General features: G+C 41.7%; 1 long non-coding RNA gene across 1 annotated transcript; it reads right to left on the minus strand.

The window, feature by feature from the left end:
- Window positions 1-4,713: 4,713 nt before the first annotated feature.
- LOC148116444 (uncharacterized) lies at window positions 4,714-23,514 on the minus strand. The gene is made up of 4 exons (XR_015729445.1): window positions 23,467-23,514; window positions 17,607-17,829; window positions 5,805-5,883; window positions 4,714-4,801 (listed from the first exon to the last, which is right to left on the minus strand). It is a non-coding gene; the product is annotated as an uncharacterized LOC148116444 (long non-coding RNA).
- Between the last annotated feature and the right edge of the window lie 3,354 nt (window positions 23,515-26,868).

Below are 26,868 nucleotides of genomic sequence, written 5' to 3' on the forward strand. Positions count from 1 at the left end.
TAACTATAATTTGTTGAATAGCTTTACACAACATATTAAAGTATAAACCAGAAATGGGCAGTCTGTCACTGCTCAGCATTCTGCACTGCTAAATTTTGGTAATAAAATTGTCACATTTGGTCTTTGGGATTTCCCCCCCCCCTCATTTTTAATAATTAGGATTAAAATGGATGAAGCTTTCGGATTCCATTTCTGCTGTTGCCGCTCCTTTAAACCAATCAAGAATTCATATTTTTGGAGTCGATTGTACATAAGCTTGGCAGTTTGGTAGGATTTAAAGATGGAAATAGCATATTTATGGGAATTGTAATGCTTCTGTTTCACTTTGCACTAGGACTACCAGATTATTATTGTTTATTAAATTTATATGCTGTTCGTTTCGTGTTTCATGGTGACTGAGCGGCTTATAGTGTAAAAAACAGATAGAAAAACAATAAAAACAGATTAAAATGACAAAAGATTTTAAAAGATGTAGAACATTTTAATTCTTTGCTGCCATGTAGTAGCTAACTGAAGGTTTGCAGTCCAGATCTGCTGCTGTAGATTACATTTCCCCAAAACAGTTCAGGGAATAAAGGTGGTTTTAGGGGCAAGAATGGAAGAGGAAAGAATTTCAATCTTAAAATATGAAGAAAATCCAGAATATTTTGGTTTTGTTCTTTTCAGTGGATAGGTTCCAACCCTGCCCTTTAGACATTGCCTAAACAGAATCAAAGGTTTATGCATTGAGATAAGCAAAAAATTTAAAAAACTACATATTTACTATTGAGCACAATATGCAAATCCGGCTTTGGGTTGCCACATCATAACATTTCATGCAAAATAAAAATACAAACGAACAGTCTCTCTGGAATTTAGTGCTATGAACTAAGCCTGGGTTCTCACTGGTTGCTGTATTAACACTTAAAACAGTTCATTAGGGAAAAAAACTTGTATTCAATAAATCACTGCAGTTTTAATTTAATTTAATTTAATTTAATTTAATTTCCAATTTATATACCGCCCTTCTCCCTGAGGACTCAGGGCGGTGTACAGCCAAGATAAAAAACATAGAATACAAATATTAAAACATTTAAAAATATATATAAATTTGGCCTGAAAGTTAAGAATCACAGACTAATTAAAAGAATTTAAAAATTTCTTCTTAAGCCAACCCGGCTTGCTGAAAAAGATGGGTTTTCAGGGAACGACGGAAGGCATTGAAGTCCTGGATTCTTCTTATCTCCGGGGGCAACTGATTCCAGAGGGTGGGAGCCCGCACAGAGAAGGCCCTCCCCCTGGGGGCCACCAGCCTACATTGTTTGGCTGATGGCACCCTGAGGAGGCTCTCTCTGTGGGAGCGCACGGGTCGATGGGAGGTCATCGGTAGCAGCAGGCGGTCTCGGAGATAGCTAGGCCCTATGCCATGGAGCGCTTTAAAGGTGATAACCAACACCTTGAAGCGCACCCGGAAGACCACCGGGAGCCAGTGCAGCTCGCGCAGGAGCGGTGTTACATGGGAGCGCCATGTTGCTCCCATCACTACCCGCGCTGCTGCATTCTGGACCAGCTGGAGCCTCCGGGTGCTCTTCAAGGGGAGCCCCATGTAGAGAGCGTTGCAGTAGTCAAGGCGAGAGGTGACGAGGGCGTGAGTGACTGTGCACAAGGAATCCCGATCAAGAAAGGGCCGCAACTGGCGAATCAGGCGAACCTGATAAAAGGTCCCCCTGGTAACAGCCGTCAGATGTTCCTCCAAAGACAGCTGCCTATCCAGGAGGACTCCCAGATTGCGAGCCCTTTCAGTGGGGGCCAAAGACTCGCCCCCAATAGTCAGTGATGGAGTCAACTGACTATATCGGGATGCCGGGAGCCACAGCCACTCAGTCTTGGAAGGGTTGAGCCTGAGCCTGTTCCTCCCCATCCAGGTCCGCACAGCCTCCAGGCACTGGGACATCACTTCAAGGGCATCGTTGGGGTGGCCTGGGGTGGAGATGTACAGCTGGGTGTCATCAGCGTACTGGTGGTATCTCACCCCAAAACCACGGATGATCTCGCCCAGTGGCTTCACATAAATGTTGAACAGAAGGGGCGAGAGGACCGATCCCTGCGGCACTCCACAAATGAGAGGCCTCGAGGTCGACCTCTGCCCCCTCTGCCAACACAAACTGCGACCGGTCGGAGAGAAAGGAGGAGAACCACCGCAACACAGTGCCTCCCACCCCCAACTCTTCCAGCCGGTGCAGCATGATACCATGGTCGATGGTATCAAAAGCCGCTGAGAGATCTAATAGGACCAGAACAGAGGAATAACCCCTGTCCCGAGCCCTCCAGAGATCATCCACCAACGCGACCAATGCCGTTTCCGTGCTGTGCCCAGACCTGAAACCCAACTGGAACGGATCTAGATAGGATGTTTCCTCCAGGAATTGCGGAAACTGTTGCGCGACCACACTCTCAACAACCTTCACAATGAAGCGAAGGTTGGAGACAGGACGATAGTTAGCCAATATTGCTGGATCCAGGGACGGCTTCTTGAGGAGAGGCCTCACCACCGCCTCTTTCAGGGCAGCGGGGAAGTGACCCTCACTCAACGAAGCATTAATGACGCCCTGGAGCCAGCCTCGTGTAACCTCCCGGGAAGCCAGTACCAACCAGGAGGGACACGGGTCCAGTAAACATGTGGCCGCACTAAGTCTCCCCAAAATCCTGTCCACATCATCGGGAGTCACAGCATCAAACTCCTCCCAGATAACATTCTCAAGACTGTTCCTCGTCACCCTGCCCTGATCTACCCAGTCAGAGTCCAAATCCCCCCAGATCTGAGCGATTTTGTCATACAGGTATTGTCCGAAATCCTCCGCCCTGCCTTCTAAGGGATCCTCCCGCACTCCCAGATGGAGCAGGGCGCGGGTCACCCTAAACAGGGCGGCCGGACGATTCCCTGATGACGCAATAGAGGCGGAAAAGTAGTTAGACTTTGCCGTCTTTATCGCCACTAGGTAGGCCTTAATATGCGACCTTACCAGTGTTCGATCAGATTCAGCGAGACTGGCCCTCCAACCGCTCTCCAGGCGTCTTTTCTGGCGCTTCATTTCCCTCAGCTCCTCAGTAAACCAAGGAGCCGCCTGGGATCGGCATCGGGTCAGAGGCCGCAAAGGCACAACTCGGTCCAAGGCCCCACCAGCCGCCCGATCCCAGGCGGCTACCAGGTCCTCGGCCGAGTCATGTGCTAGATCCTCAGGAAATGGCCCAAGCTCCGTCTGGAACCTATCAGGATCCATCAGGCGCCTGGGGCGGATCCATCTAATTGGGTCCGCCTCCCTGCGGCGAGGGGTCGCGGTTCGAAGATCTAGGCGAAGGAGTGAGTGGTCAGTCCATGACAAGGGTTCCATGTCTATATCCCCTATAACAAGACCACTCAACCACTGGCCAGAGACAAAAATCAAATCCAGAGTGTGACCTCCCCTGTGAGTAGGGCCATGAACTAACTGGGTCAGGTCCATGGCCGTCATGGAAGCCATGAACTCCCGAGCCACCTCAGACGTTTCACCGACGGATGGCAAGTTGAAATCACCCATGACTAAAAGCCTGGGTGTATCTACTGCCACCGTGGCTATCACGTCGAGTAGCTCAGGTAGGGCTGTTGCCACGCGGCAGGGAGCCAGGTACGTAAGCAACAAGCCCATCTGAACCCCACGGCCCCACCTCACAAGGAGGGACTCACATCCGGCTATCTGAGGCACAGTGGTCTCCCTCGGATCCAGATCCTCGTTAATAATAACCGCCACCCCCCCGCCCCTCCCCTGGGCCCTCGGCTGATGGAATGCTCTGAAGCCTGGTGGGCACATTTCAACCAGAGGGACACCACCCTCCGGGCCCAACCAGGTCTCCGTAATACCCGCCAGGTCCGCTCCTCCCTCTTGTATAAGATCGTGAATGAGGGGGGCCTTATTAACCACGGACCTGGCGTTGCATAACATCAGCCGAAGGCCCAGATCCTGAGTGTCTAAGCCACCTAGTCTCCGAGAGGAGCCATGGGGACCGGGGCAAGCAATTGCTCTCAAACAGCGAGTGCGAGCCCCCAACACATGATATGGTCCCCTGCTCCCGCCATATCTGCCCCTCCCATCTACCGTGCTGATGGTACAGACCTCATAGGTATCGTCCCCCATCCCTTTCCCAGTCCCTCGACCCAGTTGAAGTTCTTGTTCTCCCCATACTGACTGCTTAGAAGCAGGTGCTTTCTCACTATGCAATACAGTTCCAACCACTGTTTCAAAACTAGTAAGCAAAGGAAGTATATAAAAACATTTTATTATATACAAAAGAAGCACGCTAGAATGAAAAATTCTGCTTTTGGAGTGATATTGTTACTATAAGTGATAAGAGGGTTTTTTATTACATTTAGCATGACAGAATGTAAAGTATTGTGAATGGGATTCAGAATTGGTTATCCATTAATACAGAAGATGTAAGGTCAGCAGATATTGCTGCTTGTAGAGAACAGTGTTATTGTTAATGATACCCGGCTGGTTCTCTCTGCCCCCTCACTGTTGCCTCTGTGTGCAGCTAGTTCACCCCCCTGCATTGCACCTTGGGTAGTGCATGAGCATGAACTAAACGAACTAGCATCTTAGGCAGCCAAACTACTCTGTAATGACATTGTAGACTCGCCAATTCTCAATGTACAAATGCCATACACTAAATAATAAATACACTTACCTCTCACATTCCAGAGGATCTTCCAAATTTTCAGGATAGATTTGCAGGGGTCGGGGGGGAATCAATCAGTCCTTCAGAAACCATGTTCCGTGAGTAGAGTCTGTATCACAGACCATATGTATTTAATTCAGTATGTTTAAACCTTGGAGGATATAACACTTTAACTAAGCAAAATGGTCTTGCAACTTTACTTGACATTTTTAATTGATTGGATTGGATTTTTATATTGGTTTTTAATTTAGAAGTATCTCCAACAACAGGCAAAAGCCAATTATATTGGGATGTTCTGTTTCCTCTGATACATAGCATTGCTGCATATCATTACCACTTCATTATCACAAAATCTAATTCTCATTAAACTATTCTGGCATAAGCTTCCATCTGCTTTCACGTCATTGCATTCCTCTGAATTTGAGGTTAGATATGTGGCTCAGTTGTGTTTCGAGAGTATTCTGGTCTGCGCACATTTCCTTCCAGTGTTCAAGGATAGAGAAGGACCACCATGCCAATCCATTCAAACAATAAAGTAGATTGGCATGGTAGTATATAAAAATGCTGGATTGCAGCATCTATTAAGGAAATTGAAGAAATACAATTTTATTTCCTTAATAGTAATGAGAAAAAAACCTATTTTGCACATAGGCATGTTTATAGTCTTTAGTCTGGTTGAGAGATAGCCTATAATATTCCAATGACTACTGCAACTGGTACAAGAGAGAGGAAAAATCTATTCCTATGCAATTATTGCTTCTTTAACTGGTGGGTAGACCCAAGATGTCTTTTTCTGTTTAATTTCTTTACTGCGACATCTTGAGTAACTAAAATAGGAATGGATAGGAAGGCCAGAGTACAATGGTTGCACTAAGGAGCATGGTGGCTCACGAGATTAGAATGTTGAGCTGAAGAGTGGCAGGCTCATGTTCAAGATCTGGTTGCTGCTAAGGACGAGGGGAGCTTCCGTCACACCCTCCAGCTTCTGATGACTCAGCAAATCAAAAGCAGGTGACCGTGTGTAGATAAATGGATACCACTTCAGTAGGCAACTTAACGGGGACATGAAAAGAGCCTCCAACTGGGCATCCCCCGAGCAACAGTGATGTCACCTTTCAGTCCTTCCAACCCAGAAGCACATCGATGCGCCCGACACAACTGTAGTAGCAATGGTTGCACTCCGGACTTGTTCTGCAAGCAAAATACACAGAATTCAAGACTAAATGGATGAAACATTTCAAACTCTTGAAATGATTTGTCAATAGGTATGTGATAGAAGTGTTTAAAATAAAGCATGATATGGCAAAAGTGCACACGGAGAATTTTTCTTTCTCAAAAGCCTAGGACATCCAATGAACCTAATTTGAAGAAGAATTCAAATAAAAGTATTTTTCATATGTTGCAAAATTTATCTGCAGAATTCATTCTCACAAAAAACGGATGGATTATAAGGTTGAGTAACTAAAGGGGGACTGAATAAATTTATGAAGGACAAGTGTATATATGAAAGTCTACTAATCTTGAATATTACCTCTGGGCTCTGGTCAATATATTTCCAAATTCTAGGCTCAAGAGTAACAACCACGGGAGAGGGATATATCATTTCTTGTTCCTGACTTCCCCAATGGCCTCCGATTAGCCACTGCAAAAATAAGCAGGATTTAAATAGCCCTTTGCTTAATCTAGTTGGGCTACTTTTATGTTCCAAGTTTTGTGAGGGAAGAAAGAGGTGAACTATTTTTGCAGAGTGCTGTCTACCCTCTTGAAATTTTCATCAGTTGAAATCATCCACCACTCCTATCAAGTGAAATTCTACAGCGTACAAAGCTTGATTCATTCCATTATGCCTGAGTAGCAGTGGTGGGTTGCTACCGGTTCTCCCTGGTTCAGGCGAGCTGGTAGCAGAGATGGTGAGGTGAGAGAGAACCGGTTTGCTCTGACCATCAGTTGAGCCCTCCTGCCTGCCCCTGCGCTATACCTACCTATATTCGTTTGTTTTTAGTCCAGCTGATAGGCGCGGCAGAGCGGATTGCCATGTCTCAGCTCTTCTGAAATTCAATGCGTTTGCACGAAGCGAACTGGTGGTAACACCAGTTGAAACCCACCACTGCTGAGTAGGGCATTGGTTATTATGTCCATAATATCTGTGCTATAAATAAATAAAAATACCGTATTTTTTGGAGTATAAGATGCATCTTTTTATCCCCAAAAAGAGGGTGAAAATCTGGGTGCGTTTTATAGTCTGATTGTAGCCCCGCCCACTCGCCAGCTCCCACCCTTCAGACATTTTCAGGCAGTTCCAGGCGGCGGGAATCTGGGTTGGGGCACAGCCTGAGGAACAAAACTCTTCGGGACGGGTTGTGGGGGGAATCTACCCAGCAGCTTCGGGGAACAAGGTGGGCCCCATGGTTTGTGGCTGGTGACCCCTCTGGCTGCCCAGCTGGCAGCTCAGAGCAGACACTGGTCATGATGACTTCACTCCCCAGCAATGTGAGGAGCCGCTACCACCTAAGCCCTCTCCGCGCCTAGGAACAGCAGACCCGCGATCCCCTTCCCAATTCCAAATATGGGGTGTGCAGAGGCAAAAAAAGTGCATTGCGGTTCAGGTGGCGGATTTGCCAGGAGGAAAGAGAAGGTGAGTCTGCTGAGAAGGAGGACGAGGGCACACGGCTCTGCTCTGCAATGTGCAATGAGAAGAAAAGCATTTTCAGGCGGCAGCGCTGCCATCCCCTCCCCGAATTCGAGATGGTTCCTGGTTCCCTGCTGCACATTGCAGGGGAACTGGCCGCCACCTGAAATTCGGCTCTGAGAATTGCATTGGGGAATCCGGCCAATGGGCAGCGGCTGGAAAGGAGGGACGTTTCACTTTAGGGGCTCCCGTTCGGCTCGGCTTGGCTCCTGGGCACAAAGAGGGCTTAGGCGGCGGCGGCTCCTCACATTCCTGGGGAGTGAAGTCATTGTGACCATTGTCTGCCCTGAGTTGCCCGCTGGGCGGCCAGAGGGGTGACCAGCTGCGAATCATAGGGCCTGCCTTGTTCACCAAAATCACCAAGCAGATTCCTCCCCAGACCGTCCCGAAGAGGTTTGTTCCTCAGGCTGTGCTCTGACCCTCCCCACAGAGCATGCGAGAGGTCTCTTCGGGGGAAAGCGAGATGTCCCTGCAGATCGCAGGAGCACCCCAATAAGTTTTCTGGAAAAGAACTTCTCAGTTATTGACGCCCTCTTTCCCAGCCGAGTCTTTGACGCACCTCTCGCTTGCAGGAGGAGGAGGAAGGTGGTGTAAAGCAGCGCCACCTTAAATGCTGGTAGGCAGAGGTAGAATTCTTTTTTTGTTTTCCTCCCCCAAAATTAAGGTGCGTCTTATACTCTGAAAAATATGGTACATACATTCAACAACGGTAAAAATAATCTGAAGATTACAGCTCAAAAGTTAAATATCTGAGTAGCTGCGATTAGCTAATTTATGTAAAGCAAGGCCTATGCTTCAACTTGCATAGAATGTCTATTCACTTTTCATTTGCATTCTGTATATGAAGTGCATTGTGAATACCAAACATCATAATGAACCAGAGCTCAACTTTATCAGAAATGTTTCTATGATTGCCTGTTTGCAACAAAAAGAAGACTCTTATATGATCCTCAGCTGAAGTAAACTTTACTTAAAAGAAAAGGATCAATTCCTAGAGGTTCTGTGGAGTCCTGGGTGCTCAGTGACCTTGGTTGTTTTGTTATGTTTTTTGCTTTAATTTATATGCCACCCTTCTCCGGAGACTCAGGGCGGCTTACAATGCGTTAAGCAATAGCCTTCATACTTTTGTATATTTATACAAAGTCAGCTTATTGCCCCCACAATCTGGTTCCTCATTTCACCTACCTTTGAAAAGATGGAAAGCTGAGTCAACCTTGAGCCTGGTGAGATTTGAACTTGCAGTAATTGGAAGCAGCAGATGTTAATAACAGTGCTTTAGTCCACTGTACTACAGGCTCTTCTCGCAGATTTGCTCGCAACTAAGCAGCAGCATCAGTGTTAGCGAGTGTGGAGCTTGTTTCCTGTTTATATACAATAGCTTATTCTGCTACTGTTTATTTTACTAATTATTTTTTTTTTGTCCAATTTATACAGGTAGTCTTTGATACATGACCACAATCGAGGCCAAAATTTCTGTTGCTGAGCGACACATTTGTTAAGTTAGTTTTGCCCCATTTTATGACCTTTCCTATCACAGTTGTTAAGTAAATTACTGTAGTTGTTAAATTAGTAACCTGGTTGTTAAGGGAATCTGGCTTCCCCACTGACTTCGCTTGTCAGAAGGTCACAAAAGGTGATCACATGACCCCGTGACACTGCAAACGTCATAAATACGAGTCAGTTGCCAAGCATCCAAATTTTGATCACTTGGGAATCCTGCAATGGTTGTAAGTGTGATAAATGGTCATAAGTTAGTTTTTTTCAGTGCTGTTGTAACTTCAAATGATCACAAAATGAATTGTAAGTCAAGGACTATCTGTAATGTATAACTACAGATCTCAAGGTGGTTGACAGGTATGGTTTTCTCCTTGGCAGTTCCTTGATTAGTGTTTTCTGATTCTTTATCTGATGTTAATTCCTGCTTATTTGGGTGTTGATTGCTGAAAAGAATATGTTATGATCTTCTTTGTTTCCTTCTTAGCTTTTTTTAATGCTTCTTGAATAGTGTGTAAATGTGGTTTATCTTTATGTGTTTATTGATTGCTGATTTGTTTGAATGCCAAGCTCCCAGGAATTCTCTGGTATTTTGGATTGAGCATTGGTTAACTAGCACTGATGGTGTTACCTAATGAAACATCTGCCTAATGAAACATCTGCAAGCAAACAACTAAGCTCAAAGAGCACCAAGGACAGTTCAACCCTGAGCTGCACATATTCTCTTCTATTGGAATTTATTTTTCTGCTGTGCATCATACCAAGTTAATACTGTGACATCTCTTCCTCCCACTGTATGCTATCTCTTCCTCTCACTCTACTCAATAGTTCTGCATCACAAACTCCATCTCATTAAGACATTAAAGGTTGCTGAATATTATTTTTTTTCCAGCTTTAAAAGCAGTTTCGTGTCTGTAAAATCAGTGCTTTTGGAATTCAGATTAAATAGGGCGGTAGGGAAGGTTTTAAGCAATGCATAAACTTACTTTAAACCAAAAATGCTCATATGAAAATTGGTATGTATTTACTAGGATTGTGCAAAGCTACTTGGAGAAATGGAAATACAGTTTCTAAGTTCAGCATTTGTTATCAGCCTAATCATTACTTTTTTGCTCCTGTACAAATATATGCAATGCAATCATAGAATCTTTCAGCGTAAGCAAATATCCAGGTTAAAAGACTTCATGTAAAACTGAAATGGAAAAAAAAACTCTGTTTCCTGATTGCAGCCCACATCACAGTTAAGAATGCAGATTCACATCTATCACATCTCAGCACTATAGATTTGCTTTTGCGCTGAATTAGATTAAAAAATAGAAAAATATATTTTCCTATTCTTATCATTTTTGTAACAATTTGGGAACAACTTCTATATTCAGAGAGAGAATAAATGAAAAACCAGTATATTCAAGGTGTTGGACCGACAGTGAGAAACCCAAGTTCTAGTCCATCCTCAGCTATAATGACTCAGAGTGACTTTGAGCCAATCATTGTCAGCTCAGGTTACCTCATGGGGCATTATGCATATATCCTTAATCTCATGAATGACAGGTGAACCTAATAACTAAAGAGCCATTTTGTGTAGACCAGGGGTCCTCAAACTTTTTAAGTGGGCCAATTCATGGTCCCTCAAGACTGTTGGGGGGGCGGCGGACCAGCTGGGTGGGCATGGCTAGGTGGTCATATGACTGGGTGGGCAGGGCCAATTTAGCAGTACATTAAACATTAAACTTTAATTTGTTTTGCTCCTGGGAATGTTTTATTTGCTTTTGTTTGCCTGTTGCTCTTTTGGTTGACTTTTCTTTTTACTAGATTGTTTTTTAAGTTGTTTAGAGTCTAGTGGTCCACTTCAGGAAACTCAGTTTTGCAGCAATTCTTCTCAGTCTCTAGGAGCTTACAATCAATGTCTGTCTGTCTCTCTCTCTCTGTCTTTTGTCTCTCTATCTCTCTTTTCCTCCCCGTCTCTCTTTCTCTCTCTCTCGGTCTCTCTCTCTCTCTCTCTCTCTCTCTGTCTTTCTCTCTCTGTCTATCTCTTTATTTCTCTCTCTATCTCTTGCTCTCTCTCCCTCCACCCTTTCTCTATCTCTTTCTCTCTCTCTCTCTCTTTCCCTCTCTTTCTCCTTCTCCCCAAAAGTAACTCATCTCTTGTCGCTTGAAACTTGAAGACTAGTTCAACTGGCGGGTGGGCAAGTGGGCGGCCCTCCTCCTCCAACCCAGTCCTCCTACAGTATTTTGCCAGCTGCGTGGAAGCCCTGGAAGGCTTCCGCATGCCCTGTTTTTGGCCAGTAGAGTGCTACTGGAGGCAGGGGAGGTGAAAAACGGGGCACACAGAGACCTCCCGAGGCCTCCATGCTGCCCGTTTTTGGCCTCCCCCTCCTCCAGTAGCATTCTGGCGGCCAAAAACGTTGGCTTTACCTACCAGTTCCAGCCCGCGGGGCTTGCGAAGGTAAGTTCTGCGCTCACCCAAAGGGAGGGGAGGGGAGGGGAGGTAGGTGGGGCAATGTGGGCGGGGCAGCCTTGTTGTTCCGTGCGGGCTGGATTAGTGGTTTCAGTGGGTTTATGGAACTAAGTTAAATTGAAACCTCTGCTGTTTAAAAGTGAAAATCACATCTTCCAATTTATCCCAATGAGTTTGTCAGGAAAAAAAGCTCTCATTTATGCAGTATTCTAATTGCAATTTCTTTAGGTATAATTGCATCTGCATTATTAATTTTATCTAGTATTAAAATGTTGTTGCAAAACCTGGTCTCTGATCTTCTTGATAAAGTATACAAGAATATCCCTTAGCATATTTCTTTGTTTTGCAAGTTGTATGTTGCTCCTCTACAATTTGTCTATCTCTGCATCTACATCATCTTATCTCATTCCAGAAATTTTGTTAAAGATTGAACAATCTTTTCTGTAGTGTTTACTTCAGAATTCTGAATCCCAAACAAGTTTTTTTCTATCACATTCCAATAATGCCAGATTGTATAAACAATTTTCATATCTTTTATTATTCCCCTTTTATTTTCTAAGATTTCCACTTTGTCTTTAATTTGTTTTACTTCTTTAGTCAATTAACCTACAGACTTCCATTTTTAACCTCTTCTTTCATTTTTTTCCAGCTTTACAAATCTTCCATTTACCTTTCAAATGAAGTCCATCTTTTTGTGAGATTCAAATATTTCTTCAAATTCTTCAGACATTTTTTGTAATATTTCCATTAGTTGTTCTAATTATTCTCTTTTCCCTTCTCCAATTTTTACTGTTTTCCTAGTAGTTATCATTTTTTAAATTTGTAATCCAGAAAGTGAGAGTAGATCAATTAAAAGGGTGAAAATAAAAAGTCCGTCCTTCCTTCCTTCCTTCCTTCCTTCCTTCCTTCCTTCCTTCCTTCCTCTTTCTTTCTTTCTTTCTTTCTTCCTCTGTCTTCCCTCCCTCCCTCCCTTTCTCTGTTTTGCCTTTTCTGTATTAATGCTGCAGTCCTTTCTAGAATTCCATAGTTTTGGTTATATAGTCTGTCTTAAATTTCCTTTATCTCTTTATTTTGTAATATCCACCAATTGTCTCTTTACTTCAATTCTAAACAATCAACATTTCCACATATGTATGATTTATGTATTTAATTAATTCCAAAGCACCTTCACTAAAATGCTAATTTTCAAATTTAACTGCCCACATTGTTCATTTAAGATAAAAGTCTTTTAAAGTTTTTTATTGCTATTTTTAAGCAGCTAAGGCACCGAGCTACAAACGAGGAAACTCTGAGTTTTAGTCCCATCTTAAGCATGAAAAACAGCTGACTGACTTTGGGTCAGTCACTCTCTGGGGAGTGAAGGAGGAGGAAGTACTACTACATATACAGGAAGTCCTCAACTTACTACCACAACTGAGCCCAAAAGTTTTGTTGCTAAGTGACACATTTGTTAAGTGAATTTTGCTCCATTTTACTATCTTTCTTGCCACAATTGCTCAGTGAATCACTGCAGTTGTTAAATTAGTAACATGATTGTTAAGTGAATCTGGTTTTTCCATTGGCTTTGCTTATCAGGTCACAAAAAGTAATGACATGACCCTGTGATACTACAATGATCATAAATGTGAGTCAGTTGCCAAGCATCTGAATTTTGATCACATGACCATGGGGATGCTGCAATGGTTGTAAGAGTGAAAAACGGTCATAAGTCACTTTTTTCAGTGCTGTTGTAACTTTGAACCGGTGGTGGGTTGCCCCTGGTTAGGACTGGTTCGCAAGAACTGGTAGTAAAACCGGTGGGAGGCCCCACCCACCGCCCCGGATGTCATCATCGACGATCTGTGCATGCACGATCCCATTGTGAACCGGTAGTAAAGGTAAGTAGAACCCACCCCTGCTTTGAACGATCACTAAATGAATTGTTGTAAGTTGAGGACTATTTGTATTTGCTGCCTTGAGTTAATAAAAATAAATTATTTCGCTTTTTTTTTAATCTGGAGAGGAGGGTGAACTCATTGAGTGGCCTTCCTACTGCTCATCTGAAGATCTCTCTTTAACTTTAAAATTATTATATCCAGATTTTGATGAGATTTTAGTTCAACCCAGTGTTCTTAAAGGCTCCACTGCAGCTGCAAGCTACATGCCTTTTTCTCATCTCCCAGCTGCTCAACTCACGAGATGACTACAAGGACCTTCAAAACCTGTTGGTCTCCTCATGAGGAGTGGCCAGAGTGCCGGTGGGTACTCTCTTAGTCTCTTCTTGTCTGGAGAGTCTCCAACTTGTCTTCAGCTTGTCACTTGGCACAACATTGTCTCTATTTTCCTAGAAAAATCCTAGTTTGTCATACTTTTTTCACAGGAGCTTTTCCAAACAATTGTTTTTATTACAGTGTTGCAAAAGCTGTGCACTCCTGGAGCAGATGTGTTCTGTTTTTCTCAGCATTCAGAACAGAAGGTTGTGAAGGAAGGCATTTTTCTGGCTTATGCCATTTTTGCCGAATGTCAGTGCTGCACGGAATGTGATTGTATGATTGGAACTTTGATCCATCTCCCCCAAATACCAAATCCGTCTCATCTGTATACAATATGCCTTGCTGATGCTAAGGGAGCGCAAAATTGTTCAGTATATCTCTGGAGTGCAGGGGTATATTTTAAATGAAATATATTCTTTAAATGAAATTACTACTTCCTCCATGTTCAAAAGTGCAACCAGATTGGAGTTTATGAATAAAATATTGTGGCTATGACTAAAATATGATAGATTATCATCAATGTCCATTACTGAGCCTAGCATTTAGATATTATAGAATTAGCAGAAACTTCAGACTCCACATATACTGCTACCATGGAGAAGCTTGCTCTTTTTGGCACCAAACACAACATTAGGAAATATTTATGCAATACCCCACAATTTTGAAGTCTAGCGTTATTCTTGTAAAGTAAATACCTGAATACCTGAAATATTGGCTTCTACTCCCCAGATTCAGTTCACCATTGCCATTGGTAAAACAATGATAAATAAATAAATAAAGGACATGCTGATTGGTGTAATGGGAAAATTTTAAAGTCACAACTAACGAAGAGCCGCGGTGGCACAATGGTTAGAGTGGAGTACTGCAGGCTACTTCTGCTGATCACTGGCTGCCAGCAATTTGGCAAATCGAATCTCACCAGGCTCAAGGTTGCCTCAGCCTTCCATCCTTCCGAGGTGGGTAAAATGAGGACCCAGATTGTTGGGGGCATTAGGCTGACTCTGTAAATTGCTTAGAGAGGGCTATAGAAGCACTGTGAAGCGGTATATAACGCTAAGCGCTATTGCTATATTCAATGTTATATTTGGCTACCATCTATTTTCTGTTTTACATATTTGTAGCACTGCCTGAGAAATTATTTTCTACCTTTCATCCACAAATTCAAGTTGTTGTCAATTTTTGGTTTTTGCCTTTGGGTTTTTGTGGGTGGGGGTGGGTGGGGGGAAGAGGACGTTTTAGCATATTATAAGAAGCAATTCTGTTATTGTGCATGCTTCAATACACATATTCTCAGTGGTTTCAACATTGAAAATACAGTACTTGAAGTTAAAGCAGACTCTATCCAGAGATATTATGAGGAACATGAGCAATTAGTTCCTTCTAATTAGTATAATCTGAACTATGCTCATGTAAAAAGCTTGGCTAGCTGGGCTATGGGCAGTGTTCCAATTTTTATTCTTAGTTTTTCCTTCCCATTGAGTCTCAGTTTGTTTCTGATTTTTGTATGGAAAACAACCTATGTTCCATATCTCAATTCATTGCCAAGGCTTCTTGAGCATCAGTAGGAATCTAGCTGACAATTTGTAGGTGGGAGGATCTCATTTTAAAGCCTCTAAGGTTATGTCATTTTTATATCTTAGCCTTAAAAATAGAACGAAAATGTTTTCCAAATCAATAAAAAATACATTTTTGAACCTTAACTTATTGACATGTTATAGCTCTATAAATGCCATCCTTCCTGCTGACCAATACTATTTGCAGTTGGCTACTTATTTATTTATTTATTTATTTATTTATTTATTTAACTCAATTTGTATACCGCCCTTCTCCTAGTGGACTCAGGAACAGCCGGAACTAAAACACATACCAATACAAAATTTAAATTTTTTAAAAGAATTACATGACTTTGGCCCAAAATTTAAAACATTCAAACTAAAACCCATTGACAATTTAAAAAGCTAAAAAAAAAAAAGGGGGGGGGGGTTTCACACCAGCCCTGCTTGATGGAAAAGAAAAGTTTTTAGGGCACGGCGAAAGGCCCGGAGATCCGATATCCTTTGTATCTCCGGGGGTAAATCATTCCAGAGGGCAGGAGCTGCCACAGAGAAGGCCCTCCCCCTGGGGGTCGCCAGCCGACATTGCCTGTCTGACGGCACCCTGAGGAGTCCCTCTCTGTGGGAGCGTACTGGTCGGTGGGAGGCTATCTGTGGCAGAAGGCGGTCCCGCAAATACTTACCTCACCTAGAGCCATTTTTTGACAATCTTATAAAATATTGTCAGCCTAGAATTCTCCTATATATACTTATCTACTTCTGGGTAATTTTCTTGTGATCTTTAAAAGTATAGCTTCTACTTTTCTTTCTTTTGTGCAGTTTTTAGCCTTAAATCTTTCTTGGCTTCATTCCTACTCAGCCCTAACATCTCCACCTTGGATCATTCTTATTCTTACAGTCACTTTACCTTGTCTTGTTTTCCTCTGACACTTTAAACTGCCTTGTCTCAAAAACCTTTAAAGACCCACAGCTATTACAACCTAGATGCACAAATACTCTCATATAAAAAATCATTTCAGTTTCGGCAAACCACTCTCCCTCCTGAATTATATCATTCCTATCCCAGTTCCATATTCCTCCATTCCATATTCCTCCATTCTACATAATTTCAAAGGAATTCTGAATATTGAAACAAAGATGCAGACAGAGTAGAATACAGAGGGAAGAGTTTACAGTCCCAGTTGTTTAAACTATTTGCGTGTTTTAAACTCCACTCCAATTTTTTCTTTGGAAGTTGAAGAGTATTCCACCATCCATCAGATTTTAAAATTTAGTTGTCAAGGACTCCCTGTAAATCTGAATCACCCTTGCATATTTCTTAGAAGTACCACTGTTTCCAGAATTAAGCATGCCTATATATAGAATTCCCACCTCTAGAGGATTTGTTGACTCTCTGTGTGTATGTGCTCAGCTGGAAACCAAAACCATTTCTTTTTTAAAGCAGACTTGTGATTGCTTTGTGTTGCTTAGTTTTATTTTTACTTTTGGCTCATTTAAATTTCTGTTTCAAATGCTGCTTTTAGCCTAGGGATTTTGTTTTAATTTTAGATTCTAGATTCTTGGGGTTGTCTGCTTTTCACTTTATTAGCCACTTTCAGTCATTGTTTTCTTAGGAGAAAAAACAAGATACACACCCAAAGCGGCAATTTTATCAATTGTTATGCTTACCTTATAGTCTCCCCCAAAGGAAGATTGCAGTTGTTTTTCCATTATTATTAAGCTATTCTACTGCCCTACAGAGTGATATATTGTGGCTTATCTACCATAAAGCCTCTCATATGGGGAGTTATAACCCATAGAGAAGTTGCCCTAGGACTTTCTGACTTTTTTCTTTCTCCTGCAGACGTCTCTGTGATGTGTGTGATCTAAGAAAAAGCTATTCTGGCATCATGCAATTTCATGTTTTCTCACCAGTTGGGTATTGTTAATGCAATGTACTTAGAACTAGAATGATGTCTTACACATAATCAAAAAAGACTAATATGGCTTTGAAAACTTAAGAAATAATTATTGCAAACAGAAGTACAGTATATCTCACCATAGTGAAAACATACCGTGTTTTCCCCAAAATAAGACCCTGTCTTATATTTTTTTGAACCCCAAAATAAGCGCTTGGCCTTATTTTCAGGGAGGTCTTATTATTTTGGGGACATGGAGCAAGATGGGGCTCCTCTTGCTGTCTTACCTGATTTCCAGCTCTGCATTTAAATATTTTTGGGGAGGGCTTATTTTCAGGGAGAGACTTGTTTTAGCACATGCGCTCAAAAGCCCGATTGGGCTTATTATCAGGGAAAACAGGATAGCAAGAGAGCGGTAAATACTCAGACTGGTAGTCCTGTTGATGTGAAATATCAATATCAATAGCACTTAAGTCTTATATACCACTTCATAGTGCTTTACAGCCTTCTGTAAGAGGTTTACAGAGTCAGCATATTGTCCCCAACAATCTGGGTCCTCATTTTACTGACCTTGGAAGTATGGAAGGCTGAGTCAACCTTGAGCCGGTGAGGATCAACTCCTGGCAGTGAGCTGAATTAGCCTGAAATACTGCATTCAGCACCATCACGGGTCCTGGTGCTAAGGTTTTTTCTTTCCATCTATATGATTCTGTATCTTGAACTTGGCCTTGGTGAGGACTCATCAGATGAAGAACATTCTCCAATGGAGGACTTTCTTCTGACACGTAGCCACCTTAACAAAAACAAAGTGAAACAAAACACTAAAGCTGTTTCTATGTCACGCTGAAGGAAAAATCTTAGGTAACAAGAGTTCGCACAGCATCATTCCTCACATGTTAATCAAATTTCAGACTTACAATATTATGTGATCTAAAAATGGCCATCATCTTGGATACCTTTAATCTAAATTCTATACCTTCAATTTGTTGCCCATTTTAAAGTATTGCAAGATGACAGCTATTCTGATAGTAAATCTGAAACTTTGGGTAAAGCATTGCATATGTGATTTTTTTTTTTAAATGATTCCACTTGGGCTCGTTGTGCCTAATTTTTCCCTTTAACTTAAGCAAATAAATATCTTTTTGAATTATGGTACTAACTGAGGCAGTGGGGTGCATTTTTTCTTTTCCTCTCCTTTTCTTCCCTGAAGAAATGAAAATGATCTGCTTTATTAGTGCAAGTATGCCAAAAATAAGTGGAAGTGTCTACTACAATTTTTGGGTAGCTTTGATTGATCTTTTAATATGGCAGGCTTGTGGGGAGCTTGTGTAGTCAGCTAAATGCAATTAATAAAAATGAATGGGTCACAACTTAGCCTGTCTCGTGATCTTCCTTTGCTTTCTATTTGTGGAGCTGGCAGGATTTCGTCAGCAAATTCTAAATCCCATTTGAGGAAATAGAAAGAGCGCAATATGGAGGCTTCATATCTGCGTTCATTTAATGAACTGCAAAAATTCTACACAGATGTCTTGCTCAGTTACAACTAAAAGCCAGAGATGATTTATTTTCATTTGGAAAACTGGTGGCTACCATCTCACTTTAAATATACACCCAAAAAAAAAAAAAAAGGTGGGGGGGGGAGAAGACAGGCTAAATACATCTTAGCAAGTGCATTAAAAACCTTTGCAAAATTGGTTCAAAAAGAAGAACTAAAATAACCTGAATTTGATGGTTAACCTTGAGAATTATAAAGCTGTGCATGTTGCTAAGGAACTTGTATTCCTGTAGAGTTTTATTTATAATTTTCTTTTATCTTTTAAAGCATATCCTGAAGTTTAAGTGGATATTTTTAACAGCAGCTGTATACTCAGCAACTGCCACTGTATCTATTAGGTGCTCCCCTTGGAAAGATAAATTGAAACCACACCAGATATCACAAAAATGCCAGGAAAACAACAAACGTTGTACCATACATTGCCTTTGGAAACAGTGTAATGTTTCAATAGTCAGGGACATGTGTCATGTTGTACAGAGAAAAAGCCAGTTAATCCATTGCAACAGGAACATCTGACCTATCATATTACCAAAACAACAGGTGAGATAACTGCACCAGTGATAAAGCAAGAAGAATTTGCTGCACAAGTTTCCTCATGCATTTATGATAGCACATCTTTCACAAACAATTTTACTTTCTTTCAGTAGCTGTTTTAAAACCAGGTCAAAAAGCAAGTGGGGAAAAAATAAGCGTAACTAAATATAATTATTTAATTTCCTCTCGGCCCACTTCATTGAGCTACATTGATCTCTCATCTTTAAAGAACATTGATTTTTAAGCTTTGAAATTAATCACTTCTTCATGCAATGCACTTTCCTTAAAAAAAAAAAAAGCCAATTGAAAAGTGAATTAAGTTAATCATGTTGAATGAACTCAATAAGTTGACCTCCCTGCTCTCCATCCAAACCAAACAATTTCATCCCACCTTCAGATTAAATTGATTTCTCACTAGAACAAGAGCTGGGAAATTGTTTAACTCTTATGACTGTGAAACTGGAACATCTGCTTGAAAGATATTATAGCATTATGGAGGTCAAAAAGCATAGCTAAAAACAGAGGACAGAGTCATACCTCATAATAAAACACCCCTTTAGCTGGCACTGGGCAAGGAGACTACAGAGCAGTTTTAGCCCCCAGAAACGAGGTTCAAAATCTTGTTCGGGAGCAAAATTTTCTAGTCAGCCACAGACAGAGCAAGACCAGGATTTTTGTTCTGATCAGAAATGGAATAAAGACTGGGTTCATCTATTTGGGTGGCTGAATTTGTAAATGTCAAATGGTCTATGCCTTTTCACACAAAAGGAACAAAATGCTGCTACTTAAGCAAGTGACACAGCTTCAACAATCAATGAACTAGACAATTTTGGTTTCTCTTTAGAATGCCCAGTGAAATGTAGCGTGAAAAGAATTTCGGTTTTCCAAATCTCTTGAATTTACCTACTCCTTGGATGTTGCAAAGTACTAGTTAAGTGCATTGGGGTATACATACTCCCTATCCATCAATTGCTGACTAGTAATCCACAAGGAATATAGGTTTATTTCAGTCTGTTGCAAGAGATTAATCTTCTCTTAACTTCCAATGATTGGGAAAATACTGTACCAAGTAGGCTTGACCACAAGCTAAGAAAGGCTTGTTGTAAAATACTGTATACACCAATATGAAATATGTTGTAAAATGCTTGGGTAAAAAGCAGGCTACAAAACTATATATAGAGAGAGAGGTCATGCTCAGCTAATAGTTGAATAGTCAAGTGGCTATACCTGTTTGACTTCATGAGAAGACAACTACAGAGAAAGGACACTTAAAACATAATTTTGCACATAGCAATCTAACACATAATAGATACAGGAAACATATACAATTTTATGCACATTACTTTTTTTCCCCCTGCCTAGAGCTCTCATAGCTACTGGTACTTCTGTAAAGACTACAGAAACTGCCCTTCACCCCCAACCCTTACCAGCAAATGGAGTATCAAGGTGAAATATTTGTTGTTAAGTCCAAGTAGTCCTCAAGTGATGACCACAATTGAGACCAGAATTTCAGCTGGTAAGCAAAGCAGCTGTTAAGTGAAACACATCCAATTTTATGGCCTTTTTAAAATCATGGTTGCTAAGTGAATCACTGCAATTAATTGAATCATGAGGACATTAAATGAATCCAGCTTCTCCATTGATTTTGCTTGTCGGAAGTCAGGAGGAGAGGTAGTAAATAGCAATCACATGACTCCAGAATGCTGCAATCACTACATGCCATTTGCCATGTGCCCAAATTTTGATCACATGATCTTGGGGATAACTGGGACATTTCAAGAGGCAACTGGACTTTCTGGTTTTTCTTTGAAGAACTTTCACTTCTCATCTAAGAAGCTTCTTCAGCTCTATTCCTCATATTTATGACTGTCCCAGTAGTCCCCAAGGTCATGTGATCAAAATTTGGGCACATGGCAACTGGCATGTATTTATACAGTGGTTGCAGCATCCTGGAATCATAAGTATGAGGAATAGAGCTGAAGAAGCTTCTTGGATGAAAAGGGACACGTCGTCAGAGAAAAACCAGAAAGTCCAGTTGCCTCTTGAAAAAGCCCCTTTGGGGCAACTATTTTATTTATTTATTTATTTATTTATTTATTTATTTATTTATTTATTTATTTATTTATTAATTAGATTTTTATACCGCCCCCTCTCCCAAAGGACTCGGGGCGGTGAACAGCCAAAATTAAAAACATACAATATAAACAATTAAAATACGTTTAAAACAGAATTAAATCTAAAATGGCTCCCCAATTTAAAACGCCTTACCCATACCCCTATAAATAAGACGAATTTAAAATTTAAAAATTTAAAATTTCCACATTTAAAAAGGGGGAAGATTTAGGCCAGGCCAGGATGACCATGACCTGGATGACTGAGAATCTCCAGAAACATCTAAGCATGAGGAATGGTTATAAGTCACTTTTTGAATGACATTTTAACTTCAAACAGTCATTAACAAATATTTGTAAATTGAGGACTATCTGTGAAGGAAGGGGCAACTCACTACCCAACATAATTATGACAGCACCCACATTTTCCACTCACCAATCTGCCCATTTAGATATATTTTGTTAAGGAATTCGCAGAGTAACCCTTGAGTAGCAAGGGTGTGTACATGAAAGCGATTGAGAGTAGATACGAATAAGCACAGTCAACACTGTCAACAGATACACTGAGTTGTGTTTACTTTCAGGAAATAGTAAGGCACAGTCCAATAAACAGTCCAGGTCATACACATATAAAGCAGGAGATAGCAAAACGACAATCCAGGGATAATCCAATAACAAAGTCTTCTTACTAGTCATCGTAGTCATTCACAACAAACAATTCTTCTGGATTTGCAAACAGTAGCATACAGAGATATCAGAGAGCAAGAACAGCAAAGAGAAAACAAACAATGTTTCTAGCTCCCTCTTAAGGAGATTGGCTACAGAGTTAACCAATCAGGACACAGTATGATGCAATACAGCAGTCTAAAAGCTATATTGATGGTTTATATATTGCCAACCCAACAAGGTAGGTAATACTCATTTCCTAACACATTTATATGACACACCCATATTTAACATAATCCTGGTTCACTAAACCCAGTTTTTTGGATTCACTTTGTACAGTAATCCTATTCAGGCTTTCTGTTTATGCACTTAATCCAATCCAGAAGAAACAGTGATCACTCCCACTTCTCTCCTTATCCTGCTGTGACATAAATGAAGATATGGTGCCTACAGATCGGACACAGTGGTGTGTAGGCAGCTTGCATGGAATCAAGGAAGGTAGAACTAGTTTCTCTTTTGCAGACAGCTGTGTCATAAACACCAAAACAGCCTTTTCATTAATTATCTTCAGTGCATCAAGGAGAGGGAAGAGATTGCTCACTGTCCCTTCACAGGGTGAAGAAAACATATCAAGGTAGCACTTAAACTGAGCAACTGGTACCTAAACCAATTATACTTACTATATTCACATAACACACCAGGCTAAAATGTGGCTGATTAGTTTGTGGTTCAGGATAGTGCTACCAAATCTCAGTTGCAAATATCTAAATGTCCCAACAGAGCTTTGTGTAATGTTTTGCTGCCATGTAGCAGTTGTTTAGATTTTTGCTGCCTTGAACTGGTAAGCTAACTCTTGTGTTCTGAGAACATTGTGTTCTTTTCTTGAAACAATTTGTTCTACAGAATTCTCTTGCCCTTCAAGAGGAAGGAGGAGGATCTCCCTGCTCAAGAGAAGCAATATTCTCAGCTGGAAGGGAACACTCTGTAGCCAGACTAGAAACTCTATTCCATAATTGGCTCAACACTATAAGGCAACCCCAAGAAAGAGCTTACTCTCAGGCAAAGGTTCCCTAATTCCACTACCTGGAGAGAACAAAATTCCAAAGTGGGAGCATCATCTCCTAATTGTCTGTCTTTTCTTCCAAGCATTCAAATCAAACAACTGCATGCCTCAGCCTCTCTTTGCAATTTCCTTCAGCTCCACAGGCCCAGCCTGTGAAGCAGAGGTGGTATTCAGCAGGTTCTGACCAGTTCTGGAAAACCGGTAGCGGAAATTTTGAGTAGTTCAAAGAACTGGTAAATACCACCTCTGACTGGCCCTGCTCCCATCTATTCTCTGCCTCCCAAGTCCCAGCTGATCGGGAGGAAATGGCATTTTGCAGTAACCTTCCTCTGCCATGCCCACCAAGCTATGCCCACCAAGCCACGCCACACCCACCAAGCCATGCCCACAGAACCGGTAGTAAAAAATTTTGAATCCCACCACTGCTGTGAAGGCTCAGCCCATGCACCCAATTCCTAGCTGACCATTAGGAGCACGTATGGCCAAGAGCAATGAACTCACATGTGCCAAGCTGTGACTTTTTCACTCCCAACGGGCTCCAGTACCATTTAGCATTCTACAGTGCACTATTATGCAACAGGTTAAATTCTAATCATATAGATGACATCATAGAAAACTCTGGACCTGCTACCGTGGTGTCCGTAGGCTGGGATGGAGGAGCTGCCAAGAGAGCCAATTTGGTGCAGTAGAGGCTAGAAACAGAGAGACTGAATTCTAGTCCTGCTTTAGGCATGAAGTCAAGTGGGTGACCTTGAGCCAGTCTATGTCTTAGTCCTAGGAAGAAGACAGTGGCAAGACATTTCTGAAACTACAGTGACCAGACAGTCACCAAGAGTCCACACTAACTCAGAGGCACATATGCACAAAGAGACCTTACAAATTATTCTTTCAGGAACTGTTCATGGTACCAATGCTATTACTGCTACATGCTGGACTTGAAGAACTGATGGTTTGGAAAATGTAACTGAACCCTTAGCACTCTGCATGTCCAATGGCAAGGAATGCCTGAAGTGGTCATCTGAGAATAGCTGAGAACACAGGATTTCTCAACCTAAAAGTGGAAAGGGGAAAAAAACTCACATTAGGACAGGATTTCTCCTGCCAGGGAATAAAATGGGGCTTTACTGTTCCTACTGCCTAGAAATATATGGTCATTGTGAGCTGAGAATGCCTTAGAATCTTAGAGGAAAAAAGTAGTAAGATGGACAGAAATGAAATTTGGGGATTTCATTCTTCCCCTGCAATCTGTGGTCAAGGATTTGTTTGGTGGGGGTTTTTTTCTCCTTTTTTTTTCCAGTGTCACAGAAGCAAATGTAATTTCTCAGTGCAATTGCCAAGCTGAGACCAAGTCGTATGAAATAAAGGGTACAACGTTACCATACTAAATATTGATAATGAGCATCAGGTGTTTGCAAAGAAGAGCCCAGCTCCTCATCCTCTATGTGGCAATTATTTTAAAGATCTACTTAGCATTTAGATTGCTTGAGGGAAGAAAAGAACCCAGCAGGCAATTGCCTTTGTGGGGGTGGAGGGGGGAGCTCTGTATTAAATAGATCTCCTCGAGTGCTGTTTTCATCTACCCTGACAGAAAACATAGCTGACAGTTTAGGTTGCAATAATTAGTAGGGCTTTGACATCATGGGACTGTCCTTGCCAGTGACACTATTACAGCTCCCTTCAAGATTAAGCAGAGAAAAAAAAAACATTGGTGGGGAAGCCGAGGAAGATAAAAAAAAGCACATTGTACAACAAACATTTAAGCAAGCTAAATACTAACAGCATTAAGTACTCTCCACTGAACTCTGAGTGGGAGGTTATGGGGAAAAGGATGATTTGAAAAGCATTGATGTGAACTGGTCGTTCTTTGTAATTCATAATCCAAAGGATACATTATTCTTATTCTTCTGTCAGGGCTTAATTATTTTTCTTTCTCAGTCATTACTGCTTTTGGTTGTGACACCATTTATCTGTGGTCCAGCAATACATTTGTTGTTGTTCAGTCACTAAGCGGTGTCCAACTCTTCGTGACCCCAAGCAATACATCAGGCCAACTCAAAGCCACAAAATACAGGGTCAACTCTAGTTTTCTCCAGAGGTTTTTATCTGGCATGGTAGTAAGTAAAGCACAATCATATTTTTTATTATGTAGTGTATCTGAAATGGACTCTATTGCTTCTCTTATTACCTGGCACCCTCTGTCCTATCTGACTTTTAAAATACTTTTTAGGTCCCCCCCCACCCCCGTTCTTTTGTTAATGATCTTCAGGCATGTGGACAAAAGAAAAGGCCAGATTTCTATATTACCTTTATTTATGAGACCATAGATTCCTTCTGGAAATAAATTGTTAGATATCTATAGCCTAATGCAAGGATCTCCAAGCATGACTTGTGGACTTCAACTTCCAGAATTCCTCAGCTATCCATGCCGGCTGGAGAATTCTGGGAGTTGAAATCCATAAGTTGCCAAGTTTGAAACCCCTGGCCTAGTGTTTATCTGGATGTATGTCAGAAAGGTAAGATAACAGTCCCCTGGAGAAAGTGAAGAAGAAGTAGAAAGAGAACATCTTCACCAGTTCATTTTATGATAATTTGATGTGTTGTAACCTTCCATCTCCATCATAACTTATTATATTAAGGCATCATATCTCATTAACCTCATGTATCATATTGTTCTGTCCCCGTCTCACACACGCACACAAACAGACAGCCAGGGGTTAAATAAACTGGCAGACAACCAATTCTTCCAATAAGAGGCTTGGCAGCAACCCAGTAGCTGCTTGCCAAGAACTTTACTCATAAACAAGATACACACAGTTCAAGAATTGTCCAGTCCGTAATTAAATCCAAGGTAGATAATGTTGTTTCCAAAGATGCAATGTGACTCAATAGTAGTTAGTTTTGTCCGTCACAGAGTCTGAATGGCCACCTCACCCCCTTTTATACCCTGTGGGGTGTGGTCCAGTGACTCATCTTAATCTCTGGCATGCCTCTTTTTCTGTTGCACGTGTTTATCTCTGCGACGCTGCCGAGGATCCAGCCAAGACTCATCTCCCTCATTACTGTCCACCTGTGGCTGCGTGGACGTGCTTGGCCCCGGCCCTATCTCTTGACCTTCAGCGGACACTGAAGGCATTGGCAGAGAGGAGGGTCCTGGAGAGGGAGGCCTTGCCAATTCCTCTCCTTCACTCTCGGAGTCCTCTCCTGCCGATGACACAGGCTCAGGTAACGGAGTCACAACACATATATCACTCTTTCTCAGCTTAATCCTCCTCACAGGGTGGTTGTTGTGGGGAGAATAGGAGGAGGAAAATGTGTTGGATATATTCACCACCTTGAGTTATTTGTAAAAATAATAAGGGTGGAATACAAATAAATAAATAAATATAAATACAATATCAGCCATTTTTTGTGAGCACCCTTTGCATAGCCTCAAAATTCCATTGGTTCCAAAAATTGGGACCTCCTGTTGTAGATCCTATCACTTTAATATTAAGCGTTCCCTGTCCCTTTCTGATTATTTATGTTTCTTCTTGACTTCTTGACTTGTCTGGAGAATTTGAAAACCTACATACTATTTTATGCAGTGTTGGGTTTCAAATTTTTTTACTATTGGTTCTGTGAGCGTGGCTTGGTGAGCGTGGCATGGCTTGGTGGGCGTGGCAGGGGAAGGATACTGTAAAATCTCCATTCCTACCCCACTCCAGGAGAAGGATGCCCTAAAATCTCCATTCCCTCCCCAATCCAGGGGAAGGTTACTGCAAAATCCCCATTTCCTCCCAATCAGCTGGGACTCGGGAGGCAGAGAATAGATGGGGGTGGGGCCAGTCAGAATTTTTATTACCAATTCTCCAAATTACTTAAAATTTCCGCTACCGGTTCTCTAGAACTGGTCAGAACCTGCTG

Source organism: Pantherophis guttatus, chromosome 1 (genome assembly GCF_059756535.1).
Source record: "Pantherophis guttatus breed Tessera chromosome 1, ASM5975653v1, whole genome shotgun sequence".
Taxonomy (NCBI): Eukaryota; Metazoa; Chordata; class Lepidosauria; order Squamata; family Colubridae; genus Pantherophis; species Pantherophis guttatus.